The sequence below is a fragment of the Artemia franciscana genome, chromosome 15, assembly GCF_032884065.1.
Source record: "Artemia franciscana chromosome 15, ASM3288406v1, whole genome shotgun sequence".
In the NCBI taxonomy this organism is placed as follows: Eukaryota; Metazoa; Arthropoda; class Branchiopoda; order Anostraca; family Artemiidae; genus Artemia; species Artemia franciscana.
The window spans coordinates 6,462,875-6,479,906 of record NC_088877.1 but is presented as its reverse complement, the minus strand read 5'-3'; the positions used below and the strand labels follow the sequence as shown (position 1 = coordinate 6,479,906).

At 37.9% G+C, this 17,032-nt stretch overlaps 1 protein-coding gene across 7 annotated transcripts in view; it reads right to left on the bottom strand.

The window, feature by feature from the left end:
• Positions 1–17,032, bottom strand: part of LOC136035992 (cardioacceleratory peptide receptor-like) — a 473,226-nt gene that overhangs the window by 405,929 nt on the left and 50,265 nt on the right. The gene's annotated exons all lie outside the window — the stretch shown is intronic.

Below are 17,032 nucleotides of genomic sequence, written 5' to 3'. Positions count from 1 at the left end.
ATTTGCAAATTAGGGGGTTGGGGCAGGTGTTAAGTAACCTAATATCATCCCTCCCCCCTAATGTTCCAATATATGGCCCAAATTATATATGTCCAATGTGGTCTGTCACCCGTCATTTGTCTTTGTGGCTATGAAACTGGTTTTCTTAGAGCTTACATTCAGCAAACTTGTCGAGTGTGTACTGGCTAATACGGAAGTACCCTGAATATTACCATTTCCTATGATTTTTGTTTTAACTCATGAGGGAAGAGCCTGCAGCAATACGGTATTAGTCATTTTAATATGATCATAAATCAGCTGTGATAATCAAAAGGGCGACATATGCCATTTTGGTTTAAAATGAGTTATATCGTGGGTAAACTCAGAACCAGAAATTTAATGGTGCAGTCAGAGTTTTTCTATCTTGTACGGACTTCTTGTACTATCTTGTACGGTTTTCTTTCGGACTTCGATATCGTATTATGGAGCTACGAACATGGGGACCTGGCATTTGTCTCCTTTTTTGGTAAAAAAACAGGAGACATACACTATGAAATGGAATAATTATGAATTTGTTCGGAATACTTGATTCAATAGCCTTGTCGAGGATTCTTTTTCGGGAGGAGGGGATAAAAAAGGATTTTTTAGAGGAGGGGTTAGAAAAACTTAAAAAAAAACATACAAAATTGGTTTATATTCATTTATTTATGTTTTTACGAGTCGGACAAATATTTCAGGGGGGAAGCCAAACCCCCTACTCCCTTCTCCTTAAATACGATCTTGCTTATCTAATTTACAGCACTGAAATGAACATGAAAAGTTAATTTGGAATGTATCCTCTGTACCTCCACTAGCCTCATCCTTCAGAGCGATCAAAGTCGGCAACTTTTTTCCCATTTTTTGGCCCTCCTGAAAAGTTAGAAATATGGCTTATGTCGCTCTTTTAAACATTAAATAAAAAAAGTTTCTTTAACGGAAAGTTTTTAAAACGAGCAGAAATTACTTCGTATATGAAAGGGGCTGCTTCCTCATCAGCGCCCCGCTCTTTACGCTAAGGTTTGACTCTTTCTCTTAACTCTACTTTTTAAAACAGTAAAAGAGAATTTTTTCACAGAATTTTCTCAAAAAAAATTCTCAAAAAAGAAAGAATTTTCTCAGAATTTTGATCTGGTGACTTTGGAAAAATAATTAGCGTGGGAGGGGGCCTAGGTGCCCTCCAATATTTTGGTCACTTAAAAAGGGCACTAGAACTTTTCATTTCCGTTAGAATGAGCCCTCTCGCAAAATTCTAGGACCACTGGGTCGATACGATCACCCCTGGGGAAAAAAACAACAAAAAACAAACAAACAAACACGCATCCGTGATCTGCCTTCTGGCAAAAAAAAATACGAAACTCCACATTTTTGTAAATAGGAGCTTGAAACTTCTACAGTAGGGTTCTCTGATACGCTGAACCTGATGGTATGATTTTCGTTAAGATTTTATGACTTTTAGGGGTTGTTTCCCCTATTTTCTAAAATAAAGCAAATTTTCTCAGGCTCGTAACTCTTGATGAGTTAGATTAAACTTGATGAAACTTATATATTGAAAATCAGCATTAAAATGCGATTCTTTTGATGTAGCTATTGGTATCAAAATTCCATTTTTTTAAAGTTTGGTTACTATTGAGCCGGGTCGCTCCTTACTACAGTTTACCGCGAACTTATTACCACGAACTGTTTGATTATAGCCGAAGTGTATGTTGAGATCCCTTTTGATCAAGTCAACAAGAAGGTTTTTGCGGGAACACTAATAAGCAAACTGTTCCCAATTCAAAAGCAGCGTCAGACAAAGCTGTTTGTTAAGCAGCCTGTTCTTGATAATCTTTACTTTTGATTGAATTTGTTTTATTATTCTTGTCAATTCCCCTTGAAAAAAAAACATAATTTTTCACTTTCTATGCCTACAAAACAACCGTAAATATAAAAAGCCTAATGGAAAATATTCCAAAAACAGTAAATTTGACATCCTTGCCGATATCTCAGAAGAGAACTTTATGCAATAAAATCAAAAATGAATATCTAATAAGTTTTTTTTATAACTTAATTACTGTTATTTAAAATAAACTATCTTACAAAAAGTACAAATATATCTTATTCGGTTGTACAAGAAATCTGAATAACATATATTATCGCAATTATTGAATACTATTACATTGAATACAATTACTGAATGCTGAATTGTTAAATACTGAATACTATTATAATTTTTGACCGGGAGCATATCATCTTGAATAATATAAATTCAACCTGAGAAATAATCGATCTAATTTAATTGGCAGATAACGGTAAGTACAGAGCAAACCAATAGAAACCGAAATTCTAAAAAATAAAACTTTCGCACGTCAAATGTATATACGTCAAATGTATACGTCAACATATATATATATATATATATATATATATATATATATATATATATATATATATATATATATATATATATATATATATATATATGAACCCTAATGGAAAATATTCCAATAACAGTAAATTTGACATCCTTGCCGAAATCTCGAAAGAGAACATTAGACAATAAAATCAAAATGAATATCTAATAAGTTTTTTTATAACTTAATTACTGTTATTTAAAATAAACTATCTTACAAAAAGTACAAATATATCTTATTCAGTTTTACAAGAAATCTGAATAACATACATTAAAGCAATTATTGAATACAATTACATTGAATACCATTACTGAATACTGACTTGTTAAATATTGAATGCTAATAGAATTTTAGACCGAGAGCATATCGTCTTGAATAACATTAAATAAAAAAAACTAATTTTTTTAGCTGAAAGTAAGGAGCGACATTAAAACTTAAAACGAACAGAAATTACTCCGTATACGAAATGGGTTGTCCCCTCCGCAATCCCTCGCTCTTTACGCAAAAGCTTTTAATTGTTTTAAAAAGTAGAATTGTGGCAAAGAGTCAAACTTTAGCGTAAAGAGCGAGGGATTGCGGAGGGGACAACCCATTTCATATACGGAGTAATTTCTGTTCGTTTTAAGTTTTAATGTCGCTCCTTACTTTCAGCTAAAAAAATTAGTTTTTTGTTATTTAATTTCTGACCGTTTTTGAATTAATGCATGTTTGATTTTGGCTCTCCGCACATAAATTATTAAAATGAAATTTCTATATTAATTCTTTTTTGGCTAAATGGCTTTCTCTTAGTTTTGATCAGACGATTTTGAGAAATAAGGGGTGGAGAAGGAGGCCTAGTTGCCCTCCAAATTTTCGGTTACTTAAAAAGGCAACTAGAACTTTTAATTTCTAACGAACGTTTTTATTAGTAAAAAATATACGTAACTTAAGAATTAACTTACGTAACAAACTTTCATAACCTTATATTTTATTATGTATACGAGGGGGTTTGTACCCTCGTTAATACCTCGCTCTTTACACTAAATCGTAAGTTTTGTCCCAATTCTTTAAGAATGACCCCTGAATCAGAAAGGCCGTAGAATAAATAGTTGAAATTACTAAAAATACTTTAGCATAAAGAGCAAGGTATTTATCTCCTCCTAAATACCTCGCTCTTTATGCTAAAGTATTATTAGAACCCCTCATATTCGTAATAATATCTGTTCGTTTTAAGTTTCAATGCTACTCCTTCCTTTCATTTGAAAAAAGTTTTCATGTTTATTTTTCATTGTTTTCTTATAGTAATGCTAGAAAATCCTGCGCCCTTTTCATTGAATTTTTCTTCCCCCATGACAGATTCCTCCAAGGAAAGATCCTCCAACATAGCCCCCTCTCCTCAGCCCACCCCCAAACAAAATAAAATCCCCCTGAAAACGTCTGTACACTTCCCAATAACCATTACTATATGTAAACACTGGTCAAAATTTATAACTTGCAACCCCTCCCACAGGGGTTGTGGGGGAGTAAGTCATCCCCAAAGACATAGTTATTCTGGTTTTCGACTATGTTGAACAAAATGGCTATCTTAAAATTTTGATCCGTTGACTTTGGGAAAAAATAAGCGTGGGAGGGGGCCTAGATGCCCTCCAATTTTTTTGGTCACTTAAAAGGGCACTAGAACTTTTCATTTCCGTTAGAATGAGCCCTCTTGCGACTTTCTAGGACCACTTGGTCGATACGATGTCCCCTGGGAAAAAGAAAAAAACAAAAAACAAACAAATAAACACGCACCCGTGATTTGTCTTCTGGCAAAAAATACAAAATTCCACATTTTTGTAGATAGGAGCTTGAACCTTCTACAGTAGGGTTCTCTGATACGTTGAATCTGATGGTGTCATTTTCGTTAAGATCCTACGACTTTTAGGGGGTGTTTTCCCCTATTTTCTTAAATAAGGCAAATTTTCTCAGGCTCGTAACTTTTGATGGGTAAGACTAAACTTGATGAAACTTATATATTTAAAATCAGCATTAAAATGTGATTCTTTTGATGTAGCTATTGATATCAAAATTCAATTTTTTAGAGTTTTGAACTATTGAGCCGGGTCGCTCCTTACTACAGTTCGTTACCACGAACTGTTTGATATTTTCAACCTGAGAAATTATCGATCTAACTTAATTGGCAGATAAAGGTAAATACAGAGCAAACCCTACCAATAGAAACCGAAATTCTAAAAAATAAAACTTTCGTACGTCAAATGTATATATATATATATACATATATATATATATATATATATATATATATATATATATATATATATATATATATATATATATATATATATATATATCACATGAATCGACTGTCAATGCTAATTGCTAATATTTGACATTCATTAAGTTTAAAGTCATATTTCAGAAGTTAATAGCGTATGAAAACTAGTATAATTTTAGAAAAGGGGGCAAACCCAAAGCAAATGTGATCCTGACGAAATTTGCAAAAACAAACTTAACTTGTCTTGGAACCCTATAACAGGCGCTTAAAGCCCCTTTCTAAAAAAGCAATCCTCGAATTTTATCCACTAAGTATAGTTATGAATGCATGGTTATTGTTTTTTAACTATGATGATTACATAGATCATTTGTCATTAACTATCGGGAGAGGACGGATTTGAGCAGAAGTTCTGGTGCCTTTATTAAATAATAAAGATATCTTGGCACAGTGAAGTGCTGAATGTTGGCCTAAAAAGGATTATTATACTATATACTAAAGTATGCTCTACGATAGTCAATTGTTTTTCAGTCTTAAAAAATTTACCTTTATTTCCAGCTACGTCTACATTATATTTTTTTAATGTAGAAATTGGATTTTTGAAATTTGAATGTCTCGAATAGATCTGATCAAAAGGCAATATGTACACGCTACTACTATTACTTCTGTTACTGCTATATTTACTAGCACTACTACTACTTCAACTGCTGCTTCTATGGCAACTACTTTTGAATACAATACGTTAGTACTGTGACTGCTACTAGTACTATGGCTATTAATATTTCTATTAATAATTTCTAGTAACAGTAATACAAAGACTGTTACTATGACTACTATTCCAACTATGCTTAAGCTTATGAAGGTGAAATTCTCAAGGATTTTTTTTTTGGGGGGGGGGGGGTAAATTTCATCATAGCACACCGTCTGTATGCAGGTTGTCAAAGGGGCGTAGCTACAATATCTTATGAACAGTTTGGCGCGTGAAGTTGAAAGTAACAGGGCTCGTTGTGGGGGATATTGAACTAATCATAAGAAAATATTTGCATCTAATCTCTATTGCTTCTACTTATACTACGACTTCTACTACAAGTATTATTGCTACTTCTACTACTACTACTACTGGCACTAAAGCTAAGTCTACTACTATTAATTCTGCTACAGCTACAACAAGGACTGAATCTAGAGCAAAATTTGGGGGGTCCAATGTAACAAGGGTTCCAATGAGCAAAATATTGGGTGGGACACAGTGGCGCCATTTGGGGGGGCAGGGAGGGCATGGCCCCCCCCCCTGATTTCTGGACGGGCCCAATTTCAACCACGTAATTCTTTGTTTATTCGTCCTTGTTCTACTTTTTTCTCTTTTTTTTACCGTATTTCTACTGTGAATTATTACTAAATAGCAAATTCAAGATACTCGACGATTATTGCATTTCAAGAAAGTATCCTGTTTTTGCCGTTCTCCCTAATTAATTTATGGTCACCCTTTTGGCAGGGGTTTGTAAAGTCCTTTCTGGGCTCGGAGTACTTCTGTGACATTGAAGTCTCTCCAGTGATTAATGAATCTCGTCAGTCGGGTATCCAGACCAGGGTGTCATTCCAGTTTTGTATTTAGTTTCTCGTTACCCTTCATCAAATAAAGAACCGTGAAACAGTGTCGAGTTGTGTTCAAGTTCAAATCGGATTATTGAAACATGAGTTCATCCGGTGCGAGTGGTGCAAAAAAAAGGGAAATAAAATCCCAAAGGAAAGAAGAAGAAATAAAGATGCAACGACGATTGGCTTCGTTTTTCAAACCGACTGTAAGTAAATCTACCACATTTTAAATTTTGTTTCGTCGACCAATCTTACTGAACGAACCAGAACAAGAGCTACGAGCTCATATGGCACTTTTTACGAGTAGGCAGTACAGCAAAGGAGATGAGCCCGTCACAAACCACACCCGCCACCCCAAAAATGCGGTTCGGAGCTAGAAATAGAATATGCAGTTTCACTCAAGTCGGTGCATTTCTGGCATCGCCTCGGATCATCTGGAGCAGATGACTGTTGTAACTTCCAAGTTTCAGCACAATAAACCTATTCGTTTAATCCCTACGTGCCACACGGTTTCCGGTACCTCCTTCCAGCTGCCCCTTTCGCGGCCGAATCTGGCTCGGACACTCGTGAACGGATCATCTAGAGCATCTTGTCTCACCACCTATCAAGTTTCACTCGAATCTCAGCATTTTTCAATAAATCCCCCCCCCCTCCCCGACCGTGGTCGGATCTGGTTCGGACAGTAAAATATGTCATCTAGGGCATATGCTTACTTTACATTCCAAGTCTCATTTAAATCGCTGCACTCATTTGACCCATATGCGAGCCACACAATTTCCCGGCCCCCTACTGTGGCCGAACACGACTTGAAAAAATAAAAGTCACATCTTTGACATCTCCGGTTCCCGTCCATCAAGTTCGACTGGAATCGGAGCGTACCCTATCCAATCCCTCGACTACAAGTATTTCACGAGTTTCCCGGTGGGCGCCTCCACCCCCCCCCACAAATATCGGATCAGATCCAGACTTGACATGGAACATCTGAGACGATATTTCTTTCCACTTGCCAAGTTTCATTGAAATCCGATCACCCGTTTAAAAGTTATGCATGCCACTAGTTTCCGGATTCCCATCCCTCCACTCCCCCCACGATGGTCGGACCGGGGAAACGACTAATCTCAAGTTAGTCTGTTCGAGTCCCTGATATGCCTGCCAAGTTTCATCGTCCTATTGCATCAGGAAGTACCGATCTCGCAGGATTGCCAGAAATCCGGACCCCCCCCCCAAGTCCCCCACAGTGCCCCCATAGAGGAGGGGGTCTTCCCCCTCCTCTACACCCCGCTCTTCATGCTAAAGTTTTTCAGCATTTGTAAAAAAGTTACTTACTGTTTTAATAAAACGCCCTTTGTGTTTGAGGAGTCGTTTTTAAAGAATTGGGACAAAATTTAAACTTTAGGATAAAGAGCGCAGTGTTGAGGAGGAGGCAACCCCCCTCGTATATGTAATAATTCTTGTTATTTTTAAGTTTTAATAATGCTCCTTAATTTCAGTTGAAAAAACTTGTTTTTCTATTTAATTTCTGATCATTTTTTAAATAAAGCCAGGAAATCTGGCTTCACCTCCACGGAGAAATCCCCCTTGGAAACATCCTCTGAACAATACAATCCTGGTTAAAATTTACTGGGACAATTACCCTTAACACTTCCAAGCGTGAAATTGAGCCAGTAAACAGAAAGCAAGATATATAAAGAAATTTTGTATAGGAATTCTGGAAAATTTTTCCAGTACACAATTTCCCCTGAAAAGTTCATCCCCTAGAAAATTCATTTTCCATGGAAAATTCTCCCCGAGCTAAGTCCCCCAGCCAAAAAAAATCGTCCTCCCCTTCCCACCCTAGAAATGTATCTATGCTTCCGAATAAGAAATACTATATGTAAACAATGGTCACATTTTTTAACTTGAAGACCTTTTCCCAAGAGCTCTGGGGTTTCATGTTATCTCCAAAGACATTATTATTAGGCCTTTCAACGATGTTGAACAAAATAGCTATCTCAGATTTTTGGTCAGGGGAATTTGGGGAAAAATGGCGTGGGAGGGGGCCTAGTTGCCCTCCAATTTTTTTGGTAACTTAAAAAGGGCACTAGAACTTTGAATTTCCGTTAGAATAAGCCCTCTCCCGATGTCTTGGCCCACTGGTTCGATATGATCACCCCTGGGCAAAAAAAATAAATAAATAAACACGCATCCGTGATCTTTCTTCTAATATGAAGTACAAAATTCCACATTTTTGCAGATAGGAGCTTGGAGCCTCTACAATAGGGTTCTCGCTGAATCTGATGGTATGATTTTATTATGATTATATGAGTTCTAAGGGTGTTTCAGCCATTTTTTGAAAATCAGGCACATTTCTCAGGCTTGTAACCTTTGAAGGGTAAGACTAAACTTAACAAAATGTATTTAAAATCAGCATAAAAGTTTAGTTCTTTTGACATATCTATTGGTATCAAATTCCGTTTTTTAGAGTTTCGGTTACTATTGAGCCGGGTCGCTCCTTACTTACAGCTCGTTACCAAGAACTGTTTATAAGATAATGCTCAGACAAATCTTGTTGAGTTTCTTCTTTTGAAGAGGAAAGATAGAACAAAAAGCGACAAAGATAAGAAATTTCAAACCTAATAAGTTTTCGTCCGCATGAATTACTATGGCTAGCTTCAGTTTACCTTGCTTCAAAAAGTGTTTAATCACCCGACAGCAGTACTCGTGCATCATATTTTGTGTTTATTGATTCTAGGTTAAAATATAGAATCAAGGGAATGATAGCTTTGCAAGGTAATCCTACATAAACAAAAAAATAAATAAAGAAGTGTATCACAGAAACCAATAAAACCTATAAAAACCTACAAAACATAAAACTGAATAGCACATTGGACTTAATTGAATGAAATAAAAAAGACATGTTTTTTCAACTGAATGTAAGAAGAAACATTAAAGCTCAAAACGGATAGCAATTTTTAAGTATATGAAGGGGTTCACCCCCTTGTCAATACTCGCTCTTTACGCTGTTCAAATTTGGTTCCAATTCTTCAAGAATGACTCCTGAATCTCAAAGGCCGTTTGATTAGAATACATATCTCTTTTGAAAGTACTAAAAAAAAAAACTTTAGCGTAAAGAGCGAAGTATTGACGAAAGGGTGAACCTTCTCATATGTAATAATTTCTTTTCGTTTTAAGTTTCAATCCTGCTTCTTACTTTGAGTTGAAGAAACTTTTTTTTCATTTAATTTCTTATTCTTTTTTTAATAATGCTTGGAAATCCAGTGCCCCCTTGATCGAAAATTCAGCTCCCCTATGAAAAGTTTCTCCATGGAAAGATCCTCTTACATAACCTCCTCTGCTCGAGCTGCTCCCCCACCAGAAAAAAACTGAAAACGTCTGTATACTTCGCAATTACCTATACTATTTATAAAAAAGGGCAAAGTCCACAAATTAAACACCTTCCCCCAGAGACTTTGGACAACTAAGACATCTTTAAAGACATATTTATTAGATTTTTCAAATATATTAAACAAAATGGCTGTTTCAAAATTTTGATCAGGTGACTTAGGGTAAAAAGAGGGTGGGATGGGGCCTAGTTGCTCTCCAAATTTTTGGTCATTTGAAAAAGGGCACTAGAACTTTTAATTTACCTTTTAATGAGCCCTCTTGCGATATTCTAGGACAACTGGTCAATACGATCATCGTCTGATCGTCAATACGATCACCCCTGGAAAAAAATAACACGCGTCCTTGATCTTTCTTCTGGCAAAAAAATCCAAAATTCCTCATTTTAGCAGATAGGAGCTTGAAACTCCTGCAGTAAAGTTCAGTGATGCGCTGAATTAAATGGTGAGATTTTTGTTAAGGTTATATTACTTTCAGGGGAGGGGTGTTTTTCCCTTTTTTCGGACATAAGACAAATTTTCTCAGGCTCGTAACTTTTGATGGGTAAAACTAAATTTGATACAACTTATATATTTTTGAAATCAGCGTACAAATCTGATTCTTTTGATGCATCTATAGGTATCAAAATTCCGTGTTTTAGAGTTTCGGTTACTATTGAGCCGCGTCGCTTTTTACTTGAAGTTCGTTACCACGAACTAATTGATTATAGCTTCGTAGTTGAATTGATTATGTTTTTTGTTGTTGCTTGCTCTAAATTTTGTGTTGTTTTCTATGTTAATTATGTACAATTCACGTCCTAGTTCTTATGGCACTTGATATCTACCAAGTGACATATAGCGATCGCAAATTCTGTTGGTCTGTCGGTCCCGGTTTTGCTACTTTAGGCATTTCTAGGTAAGCTAAGACGATGAAATTTGGCAGGCGTATAGACCAAATTAAATTAAAAATTGTTTCCCTGATTCGACCATCTTGGGCGGTCAAATCGGAAGAAATAGAAAAAATGAAGTATTTCTAACTTACCAACGGGTGGTCGAATCTTAATGAAATTTGATATTTAGAAGGATATCATGTCTCAGAGCTGTTATCTTAAATCTGGATCGGATATGGTGACATTTGGGGGAGTTGGAGGGGGGACCTAAAATCTTGGAAAACGCTTAGAGTGGAGGGATCAGTATGAAACTTGGTGGAAAAAATAAGCAGTTGTCCTAGATAGGTGATTTACATAAACGGAACGGATCTGCTCTATTTGGGGGAGTTGGGTGGGGGAGGGTTAATTCTGAAAAATTAGACAAAATTAGGTATTTTTAACTTACGATGGAGTGATCTTAATGAAATTTCATATTTAGAAGGACCTCCTAAATCGGATCTCTTACTTTAAGTTCTGACCGGATCCAGAGTCATTAAAGTGGGGTGGAATTGAGGGGGGGGTCTAAAAACTTTGAAAACGCTTAATGTGGGGGGATCACGATGAAACTTGATGGGAATAATAAGCACAAGCTATAGATACGTGATTGACATAATTGGAACGGATCTGTTCATTTTGGTATGAGCACTAGCAAAATTCTAAGAATCAATAGATTGATTTAAAAAGAAAATCAGAGGCTTAATGCCGGTTGGGATTTAAAATAAAAGCTGTGAGTCACGAGGCCCTTCTAAATATCAAAATTCATTAAGATCCGATCACCCACTCGTAAGTTATAAATACCTAATTTTTTTCTTACTTTTCCTCTCCCTTTAGCCCCCCAGATGGTCTAATCTAGAAAACGACTTTATCAAGTCAATTTATGCAGCTCCCTGACACGCCCACTAATTTTCATCGTCCTAGCACGTCCAGAAGCACCAAACTCGCCAAAGCACTGATTCCAACCCCCTAACTTCTCCAAAGAGAGCGGATCCATTTACGGTTACGTCAATCACGTATCTACAACATTTGTTTATTCTACTCACTAAGTTTCATCCCAATTTCTCCACTCTAAGCGTTTTCCAAGATTTCCGGTTTCCCCCTCCACCACCCCCCAATGTCAACAGATCTTGTCGGAATTTTAAATAAGAGCTCTCAGCATAACCCACATTTGAGTTCTCAGCATATGTAAAATTGCCAGAATGGCCTTTTCAAACATTCCGTATTGAATTAATCTCCTCTTTTATTTTATTTGATTAATCTCCTTTTGATTCTTTTATTTGATTCTTTTATCTCCTCTTTTATTGCCAATGGAATAGAGCTGTTCCTTGAAGATAATAATTAACTAAGGGTGATTTCTGTAGTTTATATTAAAAAAGTTGTTCGACAAAAACGCTAATACCCTCAACTAAATACTGTGAAGTAAACAGAGTCAAAGATTCATTCCATGATTCATTGTTTTAGCTCAAATTACGCGATGTACGGCACGCATCAAAAATCACATGTAACGGCTTTGATCCAATAAAATGTAGATTTCTAACTGTCTCAAAAATGGAAATAAAGCCTTAGAAGATCTAGTCAAATAAACAGGTTAGACTACATACAAGAGCAAAATATTATTATACTAATCCAATTTCAATTAGCCTTTCAACCTACTTATCATTATAATAATTTGGGCAATAATGACGCCTGAATGCCAAAAAGTACCTATAGGACTAATATAAAAGGACTAAATGTTAAAACTAGCATAATCATAAAAATAATAGTTTATGTGTAAATTCACTATGAACAAGAGCTAAGAGCTCATATGAAATCCGGACCCCCCCCCAAGTCCCCCACAGTGCCCGGATCCGGTCCAGTTATGTTAATGACGTATCTAGGACTTATGACTCTTCTTCCGACCAAGTTTCACCCCGATCCCTGCAGTCTATAAGCGTTTCCCAATATTTCCGATCCCCCCCTCTAACTCCCCCGAAAGTCACCGGATCCGGTCCGGATTTGAAGTGAGATGTCTGAGACACGAGGTCTAAATATCAAGTTTCATTAAGATCCGATTACCCGTTCAAAAGTTGCAAATACCTCAAGATTCCAGATTCCCCCTCCCTCCACTCCCCCCACGATGCTCGGATCGGGGAAGTGACTATTTCCAACTTAATCATTTGGGGTCCCTGATATGCCTGTCAAGTTTCATCGTCCTAGCGTATGTGGAAGTGCCCGAACTAGCAAAACCTGGACAGACCGACGGACGGACAGAAATTGCGATCGCTATATGGCACTTGGCCGAAGGGCAAGTGCCATAAAAAAAGAATACTCGGTGACCTATTCTTTGATACTTCGAATAACTATCCCATCTGGATGAAACTTAATAATTTACAAGAGGACACATCCAAGTTGCAAATTTAGTCGAGTATTTAGTAAACTAGAAATATAACTATCGGTGAAGTACTGGTAAAAGAAGTAACTGGGATATCACTTTTAATTTGTTTTTAATTAAAACTTGATTGCTCTGTAGGATAGTGATGCTGGGACGTCAAGGGACAACCCATCGGCAACCAAAGTTTTACCGACAAACGAGCAGACCCTGGACGTGAGACACATTTCTGAGGAGACAAACCTGCGCGAACCACAAACGGAGGAAATGGCTTCCAGAACGATCAGTACCGATTTGTCCGTGAACCCGTATGATAACCCCTGCCAACCAGTTCTGACTGACTATCCCGCCACTACCATCGGGAATCGCACACGAAAATTTAACAGCTCCTATTTCTTGGCATACCCATGGCTCGAATATTCGAAAGAACAGGACTCGGTGTTCTGTTTCGATTGCCGACATTTCAGTGGATTCTCGCTAAGATCAGGCGAAAGGTATGGAGCTAGAGCATTCATTGACGTAGGATTTAGAAAGTGGAAAGACATTTCTGAACTGATACGGCAGCACGAAAACAGCGACCGACACAAAGCATGTACCATTTCTTTGACTCAGTTTAAAGCTATTGAGACGGAGGCGGCCGAATCTGTTGCGTCATGCCTCTCCAAAGAACGCGAAAAGGAAATACTAGAGAATAGACAGTACGTAAAAGCTCTACTAAAAACTACAGCATTACTTGGACGGCAAGGTCTTGCGTTTCGTGGCCATGATGAAGGGGAGTCTAGTGCCAATCAAGGGAATTTCGTAGAGACAGTACATCTTTTAACAGAAATCGACCCGGACTTGATGAAAAACTCTCGTAAGGCCTATGGCCATTACATGTCACACGAGTACCAAAACGACTACATTGAGGTCATAGGAAATGAAATCAAAAGTTCTATCGCGAAAGTAGTCAGAGAAGCAAAATATTTTGCCGTTCTTGCTGACGAGACAAAAGAACTCTCGAAAAAGGAACAACTCGCGATCTTAGTGCGCTATGTTCATGACCTGAAAATCAAAGAAAGGGCCATAGGTTGCTACCACATGCGCAAGGTTGACGCTGAGAGTTTGGCCGACTTCATTTACAACGAAATAAAGGGTATCGGCCTTGACTGGTCAAAGTGTGTTGGACAGTGCTATGACGGGGTCAGTGTAATGAGCGGACACTTTTCAGGAGTACAGGCCCGTCTCCGGGAAAAAGCACCACAAGCGGTGTACACACACTGTCATTCCCAGAGACTTAACCTTGTCATTGGCGATTGTATGCAGAAAATACAAAGAATTTCATCAGTATTTTCAGTTTTGCAAACAGTTTACAGTTTCGTCTCCAACAGCAACACTCGATACCAGTTGTTCGTCGAAGCCCAGAAAACTGCCAATGTGCCTGTGCTAACGCTTGAAAGGACAGTAGTGACACGTTAGTCTTACTGGTATAGATCAGTGGCTAAGATCCTGGTTAGATATGACTGCATGCTCGCAGTTCAGTCAGTATTTCAATAATCTTCTGACAGGGAGGCAGCGGCAGAAGCTACGGGCCTTAAGAACCAGCTAGAGTCGTTTCCCTTCATATTCAGTTTGCATGTCATTCACGAAGTTCTTGCAGTGATAAACCCTCTTTCTGAACAACTACAGGCAGCAGATTTGGTCATCTCAGAAGCTTGCACTTTAATCAGTGCAACAAAGAACGGACTGAGGAAAATGCGTGATGACGAGTATTTTCGTGTCCTATACGGCAAGTCTAAAGAGATGGCCATTAATGTCGGAGCTGATCTGTCGGAAACAAGTGCTCTCTCTTCAGCCATACCTGTTAAATCAAAACGAGTTCAGAAGATATCCGGAAGACTAAGAGACTATTTGACGACAACAACAATTGGAAAGCACAACATTGACTCCGAAAGCACAACAACGGAAGACAAAATGCGGAGAGAAATCTACGGGGTTTTGGACAGAGTGTTAAATGAGTTTGAAGAGCGTTTTTCTGTCCAGCTGCCAGTGCTAGAAGCCACACGTTGCCTTAACCCCAAATCCAAAGATTTTATGGACTCAGATTTACTTCTTGTGATCGCAACATACTTCTATCAGGCGGGAATCGATACTATGCAGCTGAAGTGTCAAGCTTTAATAGCTCGTGCATTTGTGTCGCAGCTTCCACAGAAACCGGCAAACGCTTTAGATATCTTCGAACGCCTCAGAGGATTGAAAGAAGCTTATTCTGAGCTTCTTAAGGTCGTCAGGGTAGTCCTCACACTCCCGCTCACAACATGCTCAAATGAACGTTTTTTCTCTGTGTTGACGTTTGTGAAGGACTACCTCCGGACAACGATGGAAAACGAGCGACTTTCGCATTTGCTGCTTATATTCTCTGAGAAAGCTGCAGTGAAGGAGCTCAATTTTGAGAAGCTTGTCGACGACTTCGCAAAAATGAAGCAAAGGAGATATCCATTGCTGAAGTAACTGTACGTAAGTTTCTGATTTATACAGTAAATGTTCTATTTTGGTACTGTTTTTGGTCCCTAATTAAGCTGCAAAATGCGAACCCCAAAGGTAGTACGGTACCTAAAGGCATGTTCGAAAATTTTAAAATTTTTAAGGCTGGATGGGGGCCCAAAATCGATTTTTGACCCCCCCAAGGTTTTCTGAAATGGCGCCACTGGTGGGACAGCAAGGTGACAAAGGTGCCAATAGTTGACCAAACCGACAAATTTGTTCTAAAAAAAGAGTGAAAAAGAAAAAAAAACAGAAAAACAGGGAGCAAGAAAATATTGGGGGATAGGGCTCTCCCATCCCCCGTGGATTCACCAGCGGCTACTACTACTGTTGTTACTAAAACTAAGGGTATTAAGGTAAAAAATTTGGAAATATTGAAACTGTACGGAACTAAATCGAATCACACTATGTCCACAGAGGTTGATATGAGGAGGCATCAAAAATTCTTCAGGAACGGTCCATAATATTAGGTTTAAATTTTCAGCGTATTCGGAAGGGGATTTTGCAGAAACCGAAGGTGTTCTGTGCATAATGCAACTAATGCTACTACAGCTATTGCTACTACGCAAGCAAAGAGTATTAAGGTGAAACTTTCAAGAAATATTCACGCGGATTTTTGAACTAAATAAAAAAAAAAGTTCTATTGCAATTTTTAAGAGTCAAAAGAGATTGGAGAGTCAAAAGAGAGATTTTCCAAAAAGATCCTGTCAAACTGTCAAAAACTTTAAACAGTGATTTTGTTCAGCATAGTAGAAGGGCCATATAACTATGTCTCTATGGATATTGGACATGTCAACCCCCCACAATTATATAACGGGCCAGTTATGTTTTAAAACTAAATGTTGCTTTAAAATCAAATCAAAAGACATTCTGTATATGGTCGACGGGGATTTGTGGTAGTTTTATGCTTGGAAGATTATTTGACTTTATTTATGTTTATTTTTGGTTTAATGGAGCACTTTACTTTCTTTGAAAAACTTGATTTGTGAAAAAAAGTTTTTCAAATTAATCAACATAATAGGCCGATTCTTTGTATGTACCAAGTGATATCAAAATTCCGTTTTTTCCAGTTTCGATTACTATTGAGCCGCATCGCTCCTTACTTACAGTTCGACTGTTTAATTACCCGTGAACCTGGAACAGGCTCTGCCCGTCTAGTAAGTCAAACTATGGACTATAGTATACAGACTACAGATTATTGACTGGGCTATTCAAGGAGACACACTCGTGCCTCTTTAAAGAGGCGAACCACGACAATGTTAAGCGATCTTCGGTTCCAGTGGTCGCAGAGGGATGGGGAGGGATGCATTTCGTAGCCCGAGCTCCAACTAAGAAACCTGCCAAATTTCATCCCCCTCCGATATTTCCTTCATGGGGAAAATCTGGCCGAAAGTTTCGACCACCCAACCCCACCCCCTCCCGCCCTTTAACGTTGTCCGATCGGGCTGAAATTCACAAGTTAAGGTCCCCTAGGGCCCAGGAGCTTATCCGCTACATTTCAGCTGGATCCGATAACTCCTTCCCTGTTTTCCAGAAACCACACATAGCCACTTTATGTTCATGTTCTTTTTTTCGCCACGCCTACAGGTCATCTGGGTGTACGA